Below are 22,157 nucleotides of genomic sequence, written 5' to 3' on the forward strand. Positions count from 1 at the left end.
GACTATGTCCTGCCACAAGCTTAATTGTCACTAACCATAGTTTTTGTTTGCTTGTTTCCTTGGGGTTTTTTATACCGCTTTGTTTTAACTCTGTGAACTGCTCCCCAGAGTGAGAGAGAATGAGAGCTACACTATCAAAGGAAGAAACAGTGCTGCTGAAGCTGCTTATAACTGTAAGCCCTCCTAAGGAGTATTAGAGACTGTGATGAGCCTCACTCAAGTCTTTGTGTCTCTAGCATTTTGTCCCTATTTAAAAGCTGTGGAAAATAAGTAAACCAAGATCAACTCTCCATGCTTAGAAGTAATGACACAACCTGATGCCAAAGGGAAATTCCATTAAGGATTCTGTGTAATCACATGCCTCTAGAAATTATTATTCCATTTTTAGACTGGAGGAGAACTTGACACACACTTACAGTGTGTTACACAAATATTTATTAGACAGCAGCAGAATGTTGGTGATCAGGAATCCTGGATTCTATCCCTGGATCTCAAGAAGGGTATGGTTTACAGTGGTTATAGACAGGATGACCAACTTTGGATTGAGTCACTCTGAAAGGCAATACTGAGCAGTAGAAAAGGTTGGGGCTTGTAAAGATAGAGACCTGGGTTCTGGGCCTGAACTCTAAGTAGTCCAATGTAATAAAGGTCCAGCTCAAACTGCTATATAAAATTGTTTAGAAAAAGGTATAAAAGGGAGAGAGCCTAAATTAGTCCAAATAAAAAGATCTACAGTACCACCTAAGAACTGTCTTAAAACGATAACAGGTAAATAAGAGGAGAATGGATTGGAAATCAATGGACCAAGTTGGTATGTCAGAAATTAGGCCTAATTGGCAGACAAAATAATGGGTCATTTGGAGGGAACTCAGGATGCCAGGGCAAGCTGGGTGGTGTGGAATGTGTGGACTTTTCTATCATAGCTGCCATCTCCACCATCTCACCAGGATCTACCATGACACTGTGGGCCTTCATCAGCCTTATCCTGATAAATATCCTGACCAGACACACCAGAGGAATGGAACTGATGACATCAGCATCTCCATTGGCTTTCACTACATTCTGAACACCATGTGGCATGTGAGACTTTGGTTCCTGATGTCCCCTGCACCCATGTCTTTTTCCTTCCTCTACCGTTTCTTTCCCAACTCTTTCTTTTTGCCTTCTGTTTAATAAGTGCTTGTCTTAGCCAGCAAAGACTGTCTCTTTTGGAGTGAGCCCATGATCAGAAAGGCAGCTTAAAAACTATGCTTTAAACAGCCCAACACTGGTACAAGTTTGCCCGATCTCCGACACAGCACACTCTTAACAACGCCTCTGTCTGGAATAATGAGGTTGCAAGTAAGAATTGGCACCAAAGAGAAGCTGCATTATTTATCTTTACTGTTCTTTTCTCTCCTCTTTTGTCTGTGTTTGTCTTATTTATCTTCTAGGAAGCAGTATTGGACCTTAACAACAGCAACAACAGATTCAGAACTTCTCAACTAACCTCTTCGCTTTTCCCTGAAAAAGGGCAGTTATTACTATTTGTGATACATCTAATAATGTTAAACAAGGGATCTTCCTGATAAAGCTGTATAGCTAAAGAGAAAGGGAATAAGGAATATTGTTAAAATGAAAGCTCTGTTTAATACTTTACATTTCATATGTGTTAACTGTTTTCCCTTCTTTTCTGTATCTTTCATAAAATGTTATAAGGAATAAGCAGGCCAGGTTTGTACAGTAAATCATTTTATTCTCTGGGCCCATTTCTTCCATCCAAATTAACACAACAGGTCTGCAATGACCTTGCATAAGCTCTCTGCTTATTTAATTTAAAAAAAAACGGGAAAGAGGCGTATTCAGAAGCTCTTACCTAACTGTCCTCTAGCTTGTGGTTCATAGCAGCAATCAATAAAAAAGGTAGTGAATTGGCCAGAAATTTCAAAAGCATTTAAAAGAGATGATATTTGAACTTGTGTTTTCTGGCAACTCTGAGAACTTTCCTCTAAGCTATCACATTATTTAGTAGGGGAGTCTCTCTCTTTTTCTACCCTTCCAGAAGTTCATGTCATGGCACATCTGTAGTCAAATAAAAACTTGGCAAGTTGCGGTTGGCACATGTTTTCCATTATGACTAAAGAGTTACAAAATGCTATAAAGACAAACACTACTGACAAAGAATTGCTATATATTTGGAATCAGCACACGGGCAGCAACAGTGTAAGCAAAGGATGGGTCCTGGAGTAATTTAGATTTCTTGCAAAGGGGATAAAAAAAAAAGTGAAACAATCTAGTATTTTAAAACAGGAATTTTTTAAAAACTATTTTTCTTTCTGTATTAGTCGATTTTTATGAAACCACCTGGAAAAATTCAAACCAAGCTCAAAATTTATACTCCATGTTTGGTTTTTGCTGTTTCAATGAGATTTTTATAAAATAAGGGTTTAAATAATCTTTGGAAATGGAATTTTGTAACAACCGTAACTATTGTGTAACAGTACCTGTATGATTCATAATCTCACTCTAAGACTTAAGGCCATATCACTAATTTATTTTCAGTGTAACCGTTCTGCCAGCTGGAGCCAGCAGCAACCAGAGCCGGGTTCAATATTTATTTTAGGGGTTCCTTTTCAACAATACAATACAGAACCGGCTTGAGCCCCCACCCAGTAACCTGGGAAAATTACACACCACCCATTTTGAGAGGCAATACTTGGGCGCCTTTGAGAGGCAATACTTCCCCACACAGAAGCACAGACTCTGAGTGTAGAAAAGAAATTTTTAATGAAAGGAGGGAAGATATTAATTAGGGAAAATGCCACAAGCAGGATCCATAATCATAAAACTGTGAACAGGATACCCACCCAAGAGTGCATGAGGCAGAGTCTTCTGCCTCATGTTCTGAGTTCTACAACCAAAAGTTCCTTTTCTGTGCCCCCCTTTGCTCCCTCACCATACCCCACTCACACTGGTTGTCCTTGGTCAGTGAGGACCGAGGGTTCAGAGGTACATCTGTGTGAGTTCACCTCCTACCCGTGGAAGAAGGCAACTTGCTTGCTCCACCATCTGAGCACTTGCTCTGACTGGCCACCCCACCAGCCACATTTCCTCTCTGCAGGCCGCCCCGCTAGCTGCGGTTCCTCTCCATGGGCCGCCCTGCCAGCCGCTCACCGCCTGCTCATTTGTTCATTCTGCTTGCCACCTTGTCAGCTGCCGCCACTCGTCGGTCACCTTCTGCCATCTGCCTCTCTGCTGTGACCCCTGCTGGTCAGTCTCTTGAGGTTTCACCCATCTCTTAGTGGTTTTCAGCTCTTAGGCTGGGCAGAAATACTGTCCCAGCACAAGTGATTGTCTGCATTTTTGAGCACTTAAAATAACAAAAGGCTTCTAATGGAGCTAAATGCTCTATCTTTGAACAGAGGGGAGAAACAGGTTAAGCCAGACTGGGGACTGTTAGGGGGCTTATTCCTTCACCCACTTACTTCCCTGGTCCTTCTCGCATGAACAGAGAGCAACAATACCCAAAGTCCAAAGGTGCAAACAATTCAATGTTTATTGGGGTGAACTTCCAGCAAGCATGATTCCAGTTTCCTTCCTTAGTGTCCCCCTTCCCAGCTCTGCCACCACAGAGCCTTACCTGTGTCCCTGTTCCCATTCCCCCCCCTTCGCAAAACATGATTCCAATTTCCCCACCCCTATTCCCTGTTCCCATTCCCCCCTCAACACATACTTCCTAATTGACTGCAGACTATATAGTAAAACTTGAGTTTTGCTTAGGTGTACCTTAACCAATCATTTTACTGAAATTTAACTAACCAATCCTAACATATTGTAACATGATTATTTAACCAATTATATCCCACCACCTTAATTAGTTTACACCCAGCAGACAGAAACAATCACAGAACCAGACTGAGATTATACAGACAAACAATAGGGAAATGAGGACTACAGTGATAGAACAGGTTTCAGAGGAACAGCCGTGTTAGTCTGTATTCGCAAAAAGAAAAGGAGTACTTGTGGCACCTTAGAGACTAACCAATTTATTTGAGCATGAGCTTTCGTGAGCTACAGCTCACTTCATCAGATGTTTACCGTGGAAACTGCAGCAGACTTTATATACACACAGAGAATATGAAACAATACCTCCTCCCACCCCACTGTCCTGCTGGTAATAGCTTATCTAAAGTGATCAACAGGTGGGCCATTTCCAGCACAAATCCAGGTTCTCTCACCCTCCACCCCCCCACACAAATTCACTCTCCTGCTGGTGCTAGCCCATCCAAAGTGACAACTCTTTACATAATCAAGTCGGGCTATTTCCTGCATAAATCCAGGTTTTCTCACATCCCCCCCACCCCCATACACACACAAACTCACTCTCCTGCTGGTAATAGCTCATCTAAACTGACCACTCTCCAAGTTTAAATCCAAGTTAAACCAGAACATCGGGGGGGGGGGGTAGGAAAAAACAAGAGGAAACAGGCTACCTTGCATAATGACTTAGCCACTCCCAGTCTCTATTTAAGCCTAAAATAATAGTATCCAATTTGCAAATGAATTCCAATTCAGCAGTTTCTCGCTGGAGTCTGGATTTGAAGTTTTTTTGTTTTAAGATAGCGACCTTCATGTCTGTGATTGCGTGACCAGAGAGATTGAAGTGTTCTCCGACTGGTTTATGAATGTTATAATTCTTGACATCTGATTTGTGTCCATTTATTCTTTTACGTAGAGACTGTCCAGTTTGACCAATGTACATGGCAGAGGGGCATTGCTGGCACATGATGGCATATATCACATTGGTGGATGTGCAGGTGAACGAGCCTCTGATAGTGTGGCTGATGTTATTAGGCCCTGTGATGGTGTCCCCTGAATAGATATGTGGGCACAATTGGCAACGGGCTTTGTTGCAAGGATAAGTTCCTGGGTTAGTGGTTCTGTTGTGTGGTATGTGGTTGTTGGTGAGTATTTGCTTCAGGTTGCGGGGCTGTCTGTAGGCAAGGACTGGCCTGTCTCCCAAGAACAAACACAGAAATGAGGATTTCACATCCCAGCTATTGATAAGTGAATTCTTGCCACACAGGATGCTATCAAATTAAGTTTCCTTTTACATCTTCTAGGCACTTCCCTTTCTCTGGAGGTGATAGGCATTATCAGGAGAGGATTATATTCCTAACAGCCCAATAGCACCTGATTTCAATGTGACTAGTTTGGTATGTGAGGATGTGACCGGTTGCTTCCCAGCTTATGGCTGCCTCTTTTGCTTAGCCAAAGATCTTAGCCTAAGCACAGGGCCTCAGACTGTCATAGTAAGAGAAGGACCTTACCAGACAGTGATTTTGATTCTTTTTATACCTCTATAACTAGCTAAGTGATAAGAATACACCTAAATTCTTAGAGTATAGGCCTTTACAGACAGGCCTGAATATCTATATCCTAACAGGGACCCTTAGGGACAGTCCACTCCTCCTGGCTGGGATACCTGTCCCCACCCATCTTACTTTCACAGGGGTGTGGCATTCGAGCCCCTGTCTTAACGAGGTCCTTTCAGCTGAGGATGCCCCCCTCATTTGGGACACATTACACACGGTTCTGTTCCCCTTTATTTATACAATAAAGACAACAAAATTAATAACATTTCACTACCACGGCATTCAGTATTAAAGTGATTTGTAACCCAACACCACCCAAGGTTGATCACTTTGAGCAACACCGCTCTCTCTGCTTGATATCTTGGCAGAGTTCATGTAAATAGAGTTTGTTCCTGAAGTCTCTCCCCTTCCCAGACAGCTGTCAGGGGAGAACTCATTCAGACCCTGCTTACATCAGTGACTCCTCAAGAACCTCTTACGTGTAGGCTAAGGGCTAAGGTCCCTTCCATACCTCTTCCTGAAGTCCTGCACTGGTCGATAGCTGAAATACCTGATCTGTTTGTAAGTCATCGCACCACCTCCAACCCCAGCAGTCTGTTCTGAAAGGCTCCTCTTTAGTTTTTTCAGCAGCAACCCTGCCAACGGACGACAGCCTTTTCATTTTTCTCGATTGCCTCACATTCACTGCTACCTCTTTTGTCAACATTATTCCCATCTTTATCTTCCATCTAACAGCTGCTGTTCAGGGTTCTGCATACTCCCACAGCAGTGCAGCCTCAGTATGTTCAGAACAGCACTAGATTTGCTCAAACCAAATATATTTCATAAGGTAAAATAATCTATTGTTAATATTTAAATTTCTTCCTATAGAAGCTATTGCAAGTTTGATTACAATTTATATACAGTACCTCAGTGGACATAACTAGCCTCTTCCCCATATCAGATCAATAATCAATTCAAGTAGCTTTGCACATGTTTAATCTTTTTACTCTATAATATCATGGTAATTAATCTCAAGCCTATTGTTTTTGAATCTATATACATGATCAGGTCCAATACTAAAGTATCTGTTAGTCAAACGTCTCAGAGCCCAGTGGTAACATAGCAAGACAGCAAAGTTGTATGAGATCTGCTTGCAAACTACTAGAATTTAAAACACCAGCCTCAAAACCCTGAATTTTTAACAAATTCTCATCCACTACTGTGTGGTTTATTTGGTTTTTAAGCAGCACCCAAATAAAAAGAATATATCACTCCACAGAGTAAGTCCCTAATAAGAAATGCTTATTTTTAAACATTTTGGTGGACCTGTTAAGTTCAGTGGGACTACTTACATATATAAACAGATGCATAAGTCTTTGCAGGCTCAGGACCTATGTTTTTTAGAGTTGTCACTCTGAGTTATTAATCCTGGAATCCAAAATTGATTCCTGAAAACAATTAGTGTGACTATTAGCCATATTGGTATTATGAGGAAGTCTGTTATAACTGAAATATAATCATAGTTGAATCAACTAAGAAATCAAAGGTTTGTTAGTTATTGCCATATGTTGCTGATATTATCCTAAACCTCCAAGGATCAGATTCAGCTCCTGTTGAAGTCAGTGGGAGCCTTTCCATTGACTGCACTGTGTATTAGACCAGACATTTATAATCTTTCCAAGACTAATACTGTACTGTGGCTGTGCAATTTATTTTCTTTTTAAGCAATTTTTACATAAAAATGGCTCAATTAGGTCACATCTTTGTCTTTAGGCAACCTATACGGATGTTCATATCTGTGTCCTCACTAATTTAGGGCTAAAAAAAAGCTATGCCTTGAGCAAAGCCAAGGAGATGGCACAGTGGGGTTCTGCAGAGGCGGGAAGGGGACAGAATGCACCTCACATGCCATGGAGTGGCAGAAAAGCAGCTCTGGGTCCATGTCTGAAGCCTTAAAACATTACCAATGTTCACAGATTTTATGCCTCCATTTCTGTGGGGAGAGTGGATACATGTAGTTGCAGATGCACTAATTCCTCTCTAGTCCCAAACTCTTTCCCCTTCAGAACAGCAACACAATCCAGCCCTGCTGTATGTAGAATCTGAATGCCTTTGCAGTAGAAATTCATTGGTTCCATTATGGAAGGTGGTGTGGTTCCTCCATATAAACAGGAGGCAGGATTTGCTCCTTAATATAAATAATAATATTAAGCTTATATGTGAAAACCCTGTGACTTACATTTCTAGGGCAAGGAGCTCTCTGCTCCCACCTGTTGGCGAACAGGAGAAGAATGGATACAAAGCTGCTTCCTCTGCATAAGCTATTTACCCAAACTCCAGATAGACAGAAGCTCCAAATGGGATGGAGCTCTCTGCCCCCATTTTTTGGTGAATAAGACAAAGTATAACTTTCAAACTCTGCATAAACTCTCTATCCAGAATTCCTCCAGTGACACCTGGCAGTATGCAAACTTATGATTGGTTGGGCAGTGGAATCGATGTGAGAGAGAAAGATAAAGGAGAGCTCAAGGATCCTATGTGCCACTTGTTTCCCTCCACAGAGGATCATGCACCATTGGAAGGGCTCTGAAGTGGGCCACTGCAGGGGTCGCTCTTTGCTGAAGTCCCAGAGGACAGCAGCAGAGCTGAGTAAACGCTGCTGGAGTCTCTCCTACGCAGCCACTAAACAAATCTGAAATCACTATAGCTAGGTTAGGTGGTGGAGTCTCAGGTTAGGACTGGTGACAGCCCTACCCAAGTGCACCTTAGAACTCTGGGGCTACAGCACCCACTGATACCAAACCATGAATGGGGCTTATAGGATGGGGGAGAGAGAATTGACCTGGTAAAAGGATATTTGCCTATTGGAGGTTCACGCCAGCAGGTGGGGAAGTTAATTAATGGACTACTGCCAAAGTTTCCCTGGAGGACTGTTTTATTTATTTATTGTGTTTTCCCAAGTTGCTGCTGAACTCCGTTTCTACCTAATAAAGTTTTCCCTTTTTCACACACAGACTCAGTGTTTGCAAGTGGAGAGGTATCACTTAATGGGGCATTTGGAAAGGTATTTAAAGATTCCAGAAATTCTGGATGGAGGTTTAAGCTGTTGGTGTTTGTCCGTTTTAACAGGGGACCCCCCCCCCCCACTATTTGAACCCGGTCCTTGTTGCTGCAGGCAATGCCTGACAGAAGGGCTACATATGCTAACATGCAACTGTTTTCATAGGTTTCTTTATCCTACAAGTATCATATAGAGAGCTGTTAATGCGTTCAATGGAAATTTATATGGAAAGAGCTTTCAAAATCATTCCAGCCAACTCTGAAGACAGATTTAATAAAGACAAGGCCAACGGTATATTAACTACAGAAAAAAGTATAAAATCTATGAAACATTCTGATGAAGGGAGTATATCGTGAGCATTGAAACTCCCAATGAAGTTAGTGGGACTAAAAATAGAACGTAATCAGAGGAGATTTTATTTATCTAATTGTTTCTGTAATACTTGGTACTTATCAGCTGCCGAGGGTGACAATTGCATTGTTGCAGTTGTTTCTTGTTTCCAATATTTATTTTCCAAAAATGTAAAAATAAAATAAATAAACCGAACCACACTCTGCATTAATTTAGGTCTTTTTACTCTGTGGCAATGGGAATTGGATTAGTTTTCAGTTTGCTACATGCTCGTATATAGTAAAGATTAGTTCTAAATCTGGATATTTCATAACTGTACTAGTCATTTTCCTCTGTCATTCCAAAGATAGTGATACCACTTCACCAAAGTATATTAGCCAACTGCTATAATCTAAAACGGAAGATATGTGCAGTAATTTGAGGCCAGTTATTTTCTTTCATCTCCAAGAGCTGGTTTTCTGAGAGAGCATTTTGATTGCCATTGCTAAATACATGTAGTAACTAGCAGAGTAGCCACGAAAGTGAGATTATATGGTAGGCTGTACAAAATTAAAAGGCTCTCTCTAGAAAAGAGCATTGGCTTGCTGTTTTTCTTCACAATATTCTGCATACAAGGAAAGCTTGGGACAGTTCAAGGTAACAAAAAGGGAGCAGAATAAGGAAAGATTTGATTTAGTAAACAACAAGGAGACCTACATCCTGGAAATATTTGTGACAGTTGAGTAGCTGTCTTCACCCTTTCAAATGACAGTATTGAGCGAGTGGACTTCATATGTATAAGCAGCACAAAAGTTACCAACGATCCACCTACTGTATTTCCTGGCAGGATATACAAAGCTAAATGATTCACTATTTTCTGGTCTAAAACCAGAGGAGACATTTTACTTCAGCTAAAGGCAATCTCCATTAGTTGTAGTAGTAATAGGATTTTTATTATCTGTGTGCCAGCCACTAGAGGGAGACAGTCACATACACTTCTGCATGTCTGAAACTGTTCCCAATCCCTAGGTAGGAGTACAGAGAGAAGGTGGGAAGTGAGCTACTTGCCCTCTCTATCTCATTGAGATGCATATGTAAGGCCAAATCATGCCTGGCCCTGTGTGTGTTAGCCTTGATCAGTTTCAGAATCCCCAATGGTAAAAATCCTTGGCATTATAGAAAGATGTATTTCAGTAGGTTTATAGTTTTGTTCAGGTTGCATTATAAGAACCAAGCATTTGGAGTCCAATTAACTTCCTGGGTTATCCCAGTGGCAATAAATCCCCAGAGTTGGGGTATACTAGCACAAAGTGATCACACTCCCTACACCACTTTGGGGTCTGTCCAGTAAGTCCTCAGTCCTATCCTCAAGGGCCAAGACAGCCAAGAGGTGTACTGAAACAGTATTTCCTGGGACGCCTTGAATTGTGGAACTCCTAAACAGCCTCAGCTATACAGTAAAACTGTCCTCTGGTGAACACTCACATCATATTTGTAGCTCATCTTTCAACACTCTTATTTTTCAATATCCTTTTTAAGATGTGGACACGGTATTCCAGTAGTGGTCACACCAATGCCATATACAGAGGTAACATTATCTCCTTCCTTGTTTTTGATATTCTTCTGTTTATACACCCAAGAATTGAATTAGCCTTTTTTGCTATAGCTTCGCAGTGGAAGCTTGTGTCTACTTGGAAGCCTGCAATGACTCCTAAATCCTTTTCAGAGTTACTACTTTTCAGATTACAGTCCCCTATCAGGTAGGTATAGGGCATATTCTTTGTTCCTAAATTGATGATGGCTTATTAATGGATATCTGCAAAACTATTCTCAATTAAACCAGAAATCACAGAAAGCTTGCTTTTAATTTAAAAATAAACACCATAAATTCACAACTTCGGCCACGTTCACTGTGGTTCACTAGCAATCACAAGAGATACTGAATGAAGATCAGTCAAGTTTGTGGCAAATATAGGCATAATTTCAACAGCACCAGAGCCCTGTTTTTAGCAAATTTAAGCAGATTTCATGTGAACATAGGTCCTATGGTTTCACATCTAGAGCTTGCAAGATTTTTTTATTTTCATGGTTTTGTCAGAGAACAGGAGAAATGCAGTGGTTTTCATGGACACTCACTTTGAAATGTGGTTCGTTCAAACCTGAAATTCAGACTAACAGCTGGGTATGAATTCACACAGAAATCATAACAAAGCAAAGAAAAAACCTGCACAATTTCCTGCTGTGTGAAACCGTTGAACAACTTTTCCAGTGTGTTCCACAAATCTGTACTTAACACCACCAGTTGGGCCTCTATGTGAGTGCTCTCATTGTAATCTCTTTCTGCAGTGTCACAGCCATGTTACTGGCAGGAACCATCAAAAGATAGCTGGTTACTGAGTAAAGTAGAGAACCAGGCAGATTTTCATCCAGGGGACATGATAGCAACATACAGTCCATGACAGAAAAAAAGTTAAGAGTCCGAAATGAGTGAGGTTATCGGAAGGCTAATAAATCATCATTATAAGCTTGATTGATTTATGCTTTAGTACCTTTTACATCCAGAGAGATTTTCTGGAACATATTTAAGCTAATTATCATGATCAGTAGTTGTGTTATGTTGGACAGAATGGTTTTATTAAGAACTGAGTCAATGGAGAGAAGAGTGCTGTTAATAAAGCAGCAGCAGGCCTGATGTTACATCAAGCCTTCAAGTTTCAAAGGCACATAGACAAAGAAAAAAAAAATATGTGGAGGGCAAACAGGGGGTTGTTTAGTTAAAAAGGACATATTTTTTAAAGTAACTTGAGTCTAAATATTGGCTTTGTTATGAGCCCAGAGTCTGGGGTGTTGTGTTGGTACACTGTGCCAGAAACAGCCTGAGAAACAGATTGTGAATCAAAGTCATAAATAATCTGCCTCATGGTCTCTGTAACAGGTGGCCAGGAGGGCCTAGTGGTTAGAGTGGGTAGCTTCCAACTCACTGCTTCACTGCAGGGCTTCAGTCCTTAATGCTGGAGTGAAGGTAGGGGACCTGGGCCCTCCCTCTTCACTGGGTCCTGGGCCAGGGCCCTGTGTTTATCAACAGCTGAACAGGGGAAGCCCCCCAGCAAGGATTCTAAATTCACTGCCCTGGGCTACTTTCTACCAGTGTCTGTTCAGTTTGAGGTGTGCCCCCTCTAGACCCCTTAGTTAGGTGGCCTGCTTCCCATAGGGTCCTGTCAGGGGTCTTGAGTGGTGCTTTGTCACAGTTCCAGAAAAAAATGGAAATCCTTTGGCAGGGCAGCTACAGGTTGGTGAGGCCAAGCTCCACACAGTTGCCTCCAAAGCTGGAGGTTCCTAGGTCTCCTTTAGAGTCTCTCATGGCTGGGGAGACAGTGCTTCCTCCTAGGTGGCTGGCTTGGCGGGTAGATTAGTGTTCCTTCCCCTCGGTTAGAGAGGTGGCTAGCTCCAGTACCTTTGCCAGTCAGCCCAACTGAGCCAGCCTTTCCTTTTCTCCTCCCTCCAGGCCTGGCGTTAGCTGCAGGTATAATGGGGCGGGGCTAAATGGGCCTGTAGGCTCTCTAAGCCTTGCTGTGCTGGCTGGCAGGTGCTCTGCTTCATCACAATCTCCCTCTGCTTAGATGGGGGAAAGGTCACCCTCATACCAGCCCTGTAGTCCACACAGTGTACATCCCCTGATATGTTTGGGAAAGGCAGAGCAAAGGATATGCACACTTCTCAACTTCACCTGCTGCCCCTAGTCCCTGCAAACCTGCATTGGTGGGGGAATAGCGGCTCTGAAGTTCCTCGATACCAGATAGACACAGGGAAGGAAAGGATTTAGACTCTGCTTATCACCGTCTTTCATCAAATATTTGTAGAACTTTTCCATTTTCAAAAATTAATCAGTCTGTATCACTGAGGTAAGAAGGCTGCATTGTAAATCATTTTTCCACTAAAACAGGTTCAGAACTCTATTCAAATGGTCTTGTCAGCTTTTCAGTTTTCAGCATGTGATTTGCTGTGCACATTTACATTTCTTTCAACTTTAAATAATTTGTGCTATATTTACAGTTTTCTACTTTTTTATGATGTAATAGTATTTTAAATTTTTTGGCTGCTTTTAAAAATTTTATTAGAAGCAGAGTTTATGTTTGAAATCTTTTTAATGCTTGTTTTAATTGACAATAAGTCTCTTTTCTATAATTTTATGTACAGAGAGAAAAAAACATTTATTAAATTCTTACCTGCTATAGCTTAGATCCCATTACTGATATTTTCAAACTAAGGCACCGATCCTGCAAAGATTTACACGTGTTTGTATCTTTACTCAGTGTGAGTAATCCCATTGCCAGTTGAAATCACTGTCAATAGGACTACTCACAGTGTGAAAAGTTACCTATGTGCATAAATCTTTGGTGGTCTGAAGCCTAATTTGCTTTTCATCATAAGTGCTGCATGTTTTACTCCTGGCATTTCACACAGCTTGGACAATCTTTTACCTAAAAGATTAAATGTGTTTAAATCTGGGGGGGGGGGGGGGGGCTATTTCCACAGCTTTAGAGGATCAGGTCCAATTATGTTCATTTCTATAAAATTCCACTAAGAAAGAAACTATATTACAAGAATGTCAAGGTTGCAAAATAAAGCACTCTAAAGTTAGGAAATGTTGGGATTAATATTGCTTGTGTAAATCTCAGGAACACACAATTAGCTGCCAATTGTGAAAATATTTGTTTAAGCAACTTGGCCAGCATCATATAGCATACCTGCCAACATTTCAAGTGGCTAAAGCAGAAAAGAGCACCATTCAAGTTTGGTCCATCTGCCCCTTCATAGATGGAGACAGAGGGGAAGCCAGAACATATTTGATTGGCATTGCAATCCAGCATATGGGGTCACAATGCCACACAAATATGGCCTAGATGCCCTTCCACAAACAGAGATGGAGGGGTGGCTGGACCAAATCTGAGTGATGCTGTATCAGTTCTCAATGCCATTTGGTTTGGGACTCTCGCAAATGGGGATCTTGGCAAATTGCCTCTTTTTCCCTTCCCCCCAACCTAGGTGACCCTGAATGCAGAAAATTTTCTGTTTCAGCTGGGACATGAGGTTTTGGAGTCAAAGCAAGACAGTCTAGTGAAATCTGAGATTGTTCAGAGCTCAGAGGTCTCATATAGAAACCCTTTGGCACAGACAATCCATTTCTCCAGGGTGGGATTCACTGCCTTCATTATGAGACCTGTCACACTTGCTGCATACCTCCCAGTTTCTGCAACAAATAAGGCAAGGGTCCTGCAGACAATAGCCTCATTCATTACTCAGCTCTGATTCATCCCTAGATCATGTACATTCTGAGTGCTGAATGAAACAGAGGTGCTGGGGCAAAAAATGGAAAAATGGAATGTGACCGTGTAATTAAGGAATATATCACAAAGCATACATACAAGGTGGACCAAATATAGATTGCACTGGCAACCTTAATTCTGGCATTTACTAACTTTGGAGTGCTTGACTTTGCAAACGTAACATTCTTTTAATGTATTTTTTGGTGGGGGTGGGGGATGTAATTGCCTAATCTTTTTTAAAAGTAAATTGAAAAAACAAACTTCATAATATGAAACCGTATTGACTACAAATTTGAATCATCAGCAGGGTTAGAATATTTGGAGCCAAAGGGTAGATGTCTGGCACTTATCTCTGCCCCCCCCCCACCCTGTCTCCTCTCCCTCTCCTTCTTTGCTCCTATCCAATTCCTCCTTCGTCCCCTAGATCGGTGGTTTGCAAACTTTTTTTCTGGAGACCCAGTTGAAGAAAATTGTTAATGCCCAACAGAGCTGGGGATAAGGGGTTTGAGGTGTGGGACGGGGCTCAGGTCTGGGGCAGAGTGTTAGGATGCAGGGTTGAGGCTGGGAATGAGGGGTTCAGGGTGTGGGACGGGGCTCTGGGCTTGGGCAGGGTGTTAGAATGTGGGAAGGGGTCAGGGCTCTGGGCTGGGGGGTGCAGGCTCTGGGGTGGGGCCAGGGATGAGGGGTTTGGGATGCAGAAAGGGGCTCAGGGTTACCTTGTGTGGCTCCCATCAGCGGCACAACTGGGGTGCTAAGGCAGGCTTCTGTGGACCGTGATGTGTCCCGGAAGCAGCCAGCAGCAGATCCAGCTCCGAGGCAAGGAGCTCCGCGTGGCTCTTACCCGCAGGCACCAACCCCCCCCCCCCGACCCCAGTTCTCATTGGCTGATTCCTGGCCAATGGGAGTGCAGAGCCGGTTTTCAGGGTGGGGGCAGTGTGTGGAGCCAGATGGCCCCCCTGCCTAGGAGCCGGACCTGCTGCTGGCTGCTTCCGGGGCACAGCGCAGTGTCAGAACAGGTAGGAACCAGCCTGTGTTAGCCAGGCAGCCCCGCTGACGGGACTTTTAACAGCCTGGTCATGACCCGCAGTTTGAAAATAACTGCATTAGATCCTTATCCTCGCTCCCTGGCTCCTGCAAACTCCTCTCCCCTATTTTTCACCCCTCAATGTTTGAATCAGGCTACCATCTCCTTCTCCATTGTGTGGTCTAGGCGCAGCAGCAGGAACACTGAAAGCACAAGAGAAACTGTCTCCCTGCTCCTAGTTCCTGCACCTGGTGTCACAATAGCACCCAGTGGCCAGGAGGAGCAATTGCGGAGAAGTTTGGCTCAGCCCCAGCAGACCTGGTCTCGTGCATACTCAGTGAATCTGTAGGGATGGTGCAGTCTGGTTGGCTGTGTGGAGATGGAGCATGCCCAGTGAAGATAAAATAGAGAATTTAGCTGCTAAACTCTAACAAATCTCTACTGAGCAGGTGCAAACTGCAGTTTTTCAGAGACTCATAGCTTGGCCAAATATGAGCAAATGCTCATGGGGATGGCAAAATGCATATCCCTGACACAAAGGCTGCTCCACATTTAAAGTTCCTGCTCCAAAGCGCAAAGGCGCTAGTTTTTCTCAGTGAAAAGTTTGCAAGAATTTTTTAACATTGGCAAAACAATATATTTTTCCCCCCTGATCTCACTATGGGAAACAGCTGACACATTTTAATTGAAATGTTAAAAAAATATATCAGCCTGAGGCAGACACCTGATGTGGAAAATTTCAGTCTAAAAGTCTGGCAAATTTATCAATATCTAAAAACAAGATCTTATAATGGAAAGTGTCAGGCAATCATAATGTAAAACAGAGCTACCTGCTCCACCTGCAATAATATGCTAATACCTAGTAGAGTACATCTCCTCTTTCTGTTTCTCTACTTTTTAATTCCACTATAAGTTTATCAGTTTATGTCCTTGGATTTCAAAAATCCGTAAGCTTCTCAGAAGTCACAACAGTTTATTAGATATTAAAAGGTCAAGTATTTGTTAAAAGCAAGTGAAATATCAAGCATGAAAGTCTCATGGGACCAGCAGAGTATGACAAAGAAAAGGAAACAGAATGACACAGTACATTGTATACGTGACCACATCTCTATCTCAGGCTGAATTTGTTTTTCAAAATAAGAGTTTTCCTTTGGCTTCCAGTCTATATAATTTTACAGAAGAGCTGCTGATTAAGCTGCTTCATTAGCTAGAATAAATCTTCCTCACTCATTGCTCTGAGTGTAGCATCTTTCCCCCTTTCAATTCCTCCTCTGGAAAGGAGGTACAATCGTCTACCACATATATAGGTATAACTCCAAATAAAATAATTAGAGCTTCATCTAACAATATAATACTAAATCTATATCTAAGATACTAATATGACTGTAGCTCTTTCATCACACATCCACAGTGCTCAGAATATGATCTTATCCTGTTAGGGTCCTGTATCTACTTTTCTCCTTGTTCTATCATCCACAGAAAACTCACCGCAACACTGTAACCCAGCTACACACTGGAATATACACCATCCACAACATTTGTTTTCCCCTAGATCTATGTGGCCAGTCACTCAGTATACTTGACTTGATATATCTTTTGACGCATTTGCTTATCTGGTAAGCAAACTACGGTTTAAGTGTTTTTTTTTTTTTAAATTAAGCACTAAAGCATATTTCACAGCACATGGAAAGAGCTCTTGAGGTTTTGATGTTGATGCCATTGTTAGCACTCAGAAAATACTGCATTTATCTGTTACCACTTATCTGTTGGCATCAATCTTCATTGCCTGTGATGTTCACATTCTGTTCTTTGTGTATGTTATTCACTGAAAATCTGATAAAGTGTTTATTTTAAAACTGATTTATCACTGTGATCCCTTTTTCACTTGTTTCTCTTTGTATATTATAATGTTCAATAACATTTTTAAAATAAAATTACTTAAAGCTCATATGACTATCATCCTTTAAACCAGACCTCACCCAAAGGTTACATTTACACTTAAAATCTTCTCCATTTAAATCAATGGCAGTTTTGCAACTGACTTCAATGAGAGCCTGATTGTTCTCTTGGTAAAAGCAGAAACACACTCCATAGCACCGTCATGTGATCTCAATTTCTACACTTTAAAAACTTCCTGTGCCTTCAGACCAAAACTTTTTAAAATAAAGGCTTTCCAAATATAAAATGCTATATTTTCATGAGGGTTAATATAATCTTTAAACCTGTGGTATTTGAGGTAGATTTTAAAGCTGCAGTACAACCAAAACTAAATAGTTGGGCATTTGAGTAGCACATTAATCTGCTGACCCTCAAGTCGATTTCACACATTAAGTAAATCGTGCTCTCTTAATCAAAAGAACTATATTATTGCTAAGCAACTTTATTGGTGTATTTCAGTTCCCCAGTAACATCCTTAATAGTAAAAAGGGATTATTAAATTTTGATTTGCATCAGATTACACTCATTTTTTAATCCGCCAAATGACATTTCTCCTAATTGAGGATAAATGAGTTAGCTCAATACCTCCCCAAAACATGGAACATATTAAAAGGCTTGGCACAGGCTGAAAACCTAATTAGTATTCAATAAGTTCCTGGAAGCTGCTGGAAGCCTAAACATGGGTCTGTAGATAAAGTAAAAACTGCAGACTATACAATGTCATTGGCACATTTTGTTTGAGTTATTAAATAGAGCTATATATCAGTGATATATCTAATATTATTAGCAAAATGGTAATATAATGGCTGTAGTCATTATAGACCTTTTGTGATAAATAAACTACAATCATGTGTAATCACAAATTAGTGTTGGCCAAATACTGCATTCCTTTAACTTTTCTGATTCAGGCAAATTTCCCCTCGGAGGGGAGACTTCAGAGAGGAGCAGAATTTGCCCCTATTCATAATGATAGTAGCAAAGTAAGGGTATACCTTGCATTCAATTCATCACCTTTGTCACTCCAATATGGCTGCCCAAAGGCAACACTTCTTAAAAGTAAGCAAATAATTTTCTATGCTTAATTAGCTTCTCCCAGTCTTTCACTCCCACACATCCCCAAATGAATATACAGTCTATTAAAACATAGGTATTGTTCTTCAGAAAGGTCCCTTACACATAGATCTCCACCTGAAATATTGACTAAAAATATTTTATTTTGTCATAGTAGATGATATCACAAAGTACACATTATGTGAATCTAACCAACTATACCTGCCATTTGTCTCAATTTGTAATCCCATTTTAAATAAATATTGATTTAGCTAAAGAAAAAAGTGGCAGAATGAAGTCTGTACCAAATTAAATAACAGTTTAATGTGCCAATGATCATTAATGCAAGTAAGTAGCATACATTACTTGACCAATGAATCTGTGGAATATCTTAGGTAAGCATTTCTTGGTTTTCATTTGCAATTCAGTTAGAATGGAGTCCAATTAAAATGTAATTAGCAATTCAAGACTGATTCAAATTTGTGGAATGTACAGTGAATTTCAATTTCAGATGACTGGCAGGCATGTTAGGAAAATTAAGGTTTTACATGTTTATAATAGCACTTTCACCTTCACGTGCTGTGCACGTGCAGAGCTACCCAGAATCTTCTAATAAGCCCTACACTAATTAAGCAATCTGAAATCAAATGAATTGAAAGGTTATTGAAATGAATATAAAGTGATTTGCAACAAATGAATTAAATCAATAATATTTAACTAAAAATAAATAATACATATTAAATAGGTTGGATCTACTATAAGTTTGGATTCGCTGTAAGACTGTCAATGTTCACGGAGGTGTATATCTACTGGAAAGGTGTAAATGCTTCATTGATTTTAGTATCAGTGAAGTCAACCCTTCTGAAGTTTGCTGAGATTTTAATTGTTGAAAGTATTTTCATGATACTTTGCTACATTTTTTTCCAGTGATTTTTGTTAGTTGCAGCATGGCTAACAAGCCTCCAAAGCAGAAGAACAAGGAGACATTCTCCAAGGGCTAAATTCACAAAGGAACTTAGATGTGGTGATGCTCAGCATTGGCATATTTAACTTTTAGGTCCCCAGAAAATCACTGGGATTCATAAAGCCTGATATCAGCACCCTGGCTCCCTTTACCATGAATGAGGAATATAACATAAAAATGTCTATATTGGGCCAGACCAGTGATCCATGTAGCCCAGTGTCCTCTCTTGAGTCAGTGGCTGGTGCCTGGTGCTTCAGATGGAATGAACAGAACAGGGCAATTATCAAGTCATTCACCCATGTCTTACTCTCCTGTCTTCAGGGTCGACAAGAGCAGGAGATTACATCCCTGACCATCTTGGCTAATAGCCATTGATGGAACTATCCTCCATGAATTTATCTAGTTATTTTTTAACCTAGTTAACACTTGAACATTTGTCTGTTGAAAAAAACAGTAATTTTTGAGTGGCAAGTTAAGATGAAAAAGAAATAGGGTCTGTAGTTATTGAAATACAGTCATTAAACATAAGCAAAGAGTTGTTTACAATTGCATAACAATGAAAAGATTGCCAGGAAACAGACTCAGGGAAGTGAATGCCGTATATGTGTATGGGGAAGAGGGTTTGTAAAGGAGGAGTGTACTCTGTGGGCATGCTGAACTTCCAAAAAATGTAACAGAGATGATATGTTTAATCAGTTAATGGATCTACCAGCCATGTACAAAGAATACTAAGTTAGCTGACATAGATGCCTGAGCATCAGCAAAATTGAGACAAGGTAATCAAATTGCACACTATTGCACAATATTGGCTGGTTTTGTCACATTTCATGCAAGTCAGGTTTTCCAATTTTTTTATATAATGCTCATATATTATAATATAATTATACTATACTATTATATATATAATGCTCATATACTATATTATATAATTGCCCAAGTCCAGCAAAAAACTTAAGCATGTGCTTAACTGTAAACTTTTTTCCCAATGATATCAATGAGACTACTTATATGCTCAAAGTTAAGCACGTGCTTGAGTGTTTCTGAATTTGGATTCTTGTGAGCACCCCAATCAGATAAAAAAAAGTATAAACTTGTCATAGGTTTCCTTCCACTGTGATTTAAGCTCGGATTAGTAGGACTTTATGTAAGCCCTGTTACCAGAAAACATTAGCTTCAGTGAAAGAATATTTAGTGAAGATTATTCCTTCCATAAAAATTCTGGGCAAACCCTGCAGATTTTACTCAGACAAAACTTTTCAGGGGGAGTAGGGCTGAGATAAGGACTGTAGGACTTTGTGAAAGCTGATTTCCTCCCTTTTTGAGTACTTACTATGTCACTGACAGGGGATGAGACACCCTTATCTCTTCAAGCTGTCCTGGTGATCTGACTGGCCTATTAGCATCAGTAGAAGATGTTTTAGAAAAAAATGATAAAGAGAAGTGACACCAGTACAAGATGGTATTCACCGAACAATTCTGAAAGAAGTGAAATATGAAATTGCAGAATGCCTAACTGTGGTACGTAACCTATTGTTGCAACACGTTTAGAGACACTCTCATCAATGTTTTCTAGCAGACCATGAATTATTTTTAGGGATGGTTGAGGACTTCCTTGTCTTTCAGGTTATACAAAAAGTCTTTGCAAATGTGGTAATGTCAGCCATTGTTACTGCCAGGTGTGGGTTATTAAACAAAAAGAAAAGGAGTACTTGTGGCACCTTAGAGACTAACCAATTTATTTGAGCATGAGCTTTCGTGAGCTACAGCTCACTTCATCGGATGCATGCCGTGGAAACTGCAGCAGACTTTATTTATACACAGAGTTTGAGCATGAGCTTTACGGCATGCATCCGATGAAGTGAGCTGTAGCTCACGAAAGCTCATGCTCAAATAAATTTGTTAGTCTCTAAGGTGCCACAAGTACTCCTTTTCTTTTTGCGAATACAGACTAACACGGCTGTTACTCTGAAACCGGTTATTAAACAAGTGATTCACAATTATAGCTGTCTACAACTCTAAGAAAGACAGCATTGGACCAGATGGACATCTTTATATGTTACAACAGCATTATACATGGCCAGCTGTATCAAATAAATGCAAGGTTTTTTATATCCATCCAGCTTTTGTCTTCCATCTGCTTGGTCTTATGCATGTAACTTAAAAATGTGCAATATCAAGCACGTTTATTTATGTCTGTTAGTTGTGTCCACTTTTAATAAAAGTATGGTTTAATCAGATATTTTCACAGCTGGAGATTCCTCTTAGCACAGTACTCTTGTTCCAAAAAATCTTTGATTTGGGTCTACTGCCATTTGCAAGATTAGGCCTTGATTTTCAAAGCAAAAGTCTACATTATGATTTTATTATTAGTCTTCTCAGCTGTCTATAATAATAGTAATAATGGGCCATTTCCTGTGAAGTGCTGAGTGCTTATATTAAACTGTCATGAACTCTAATTAGTCAATGGGAGTTGAAGTTACCCAATCAAGGGGTTAAATAAAATCAACATGGGTGCTCCTTGTTATCTGACAATACAGACAAACTAAATCCTCGATTTTCTGTGTTTCAGTATTGTTGCTGAGTAAAAGTATGAAGTCCAAAGCTTTAGCCCTCAGTGGCCCTTAACAAGTGTTAAAGGAGGTGTTAAAGGAGCACTCAAGGAAGGCAAAGCCATTGCACAGAAGCTAAATGAATTCTTTGCATTGGTCTTCACTGCAGAGGAAATCAGGGAGATACCCACATCAGAGCTATCTTTTTGGGTAACAAATCAGATTCATAGAATCATAGGACTGGAAGGGACCTCAAGAGGTCATCTAGTCCAGTCCTCTGCACTCATGGCAAGACTAAGTATTATCTAGACTGTCCCTGACAAGTGTTTGTCTAACGTGCTCTTAAATCATCAATGATGGAGATTCCACAACTTCCCAGGGCAATTTATTCCAGTGCTTAACCCCCCTGGCAGGAAGTTTTTCCCTAATGTCCAATTGAAACCGCCCTTGCTGCAATTTAAGTCCATTGCTTCTTCTCCTATCCTTAGAGGTTGAAAATAATAATTCTCCCTCCTTAAATCCCTCCTTAAAACAATCTTTTTATGTACTTGACAACTGTTATGTCTCAGTCTTCTCTT

At 40.6% G+C, this 22,157-nt stretch overlaps 1 long non-coding RNA gene across 1 annotated transcript in view; it reads right to left on the reverse strand.

Annotated features, from left to right (window-relative positions):
* LOC142070985 (uncharacterized) overlaps window positions 1-14,903 on the reverse strand; it is a 63,722-nt gene extending 48,819 nt beyond the window's left edge. Inside the window, exon 1 of the long non-coding RNA XR_012666940.1 lies at window positions 14,771-14,903. This is a non-coding gene — a long non-coding RNA (uncharacterized LOC142070985). The remainder of the gene's footprint in view (window positions 1-14,770) is intronic.
* Between the last annotated feature and the right edge of the window lie 7,254 nt (window positions 14,904-22,157).

This window comes from Caretta caretta, chromosome 2 (genome assembly GCF_965140235.1).
Source record: "Caretta caretta isolate rCarCar2 chromosome 2, rCarCar1.hap1, whole genome shotgun sequence".
Classification (NCBI taxonomy): Eukaryota; Metazoa; Chordata; order Testudines; family Cheloniidae; genus Caretta; species Caretta caretta.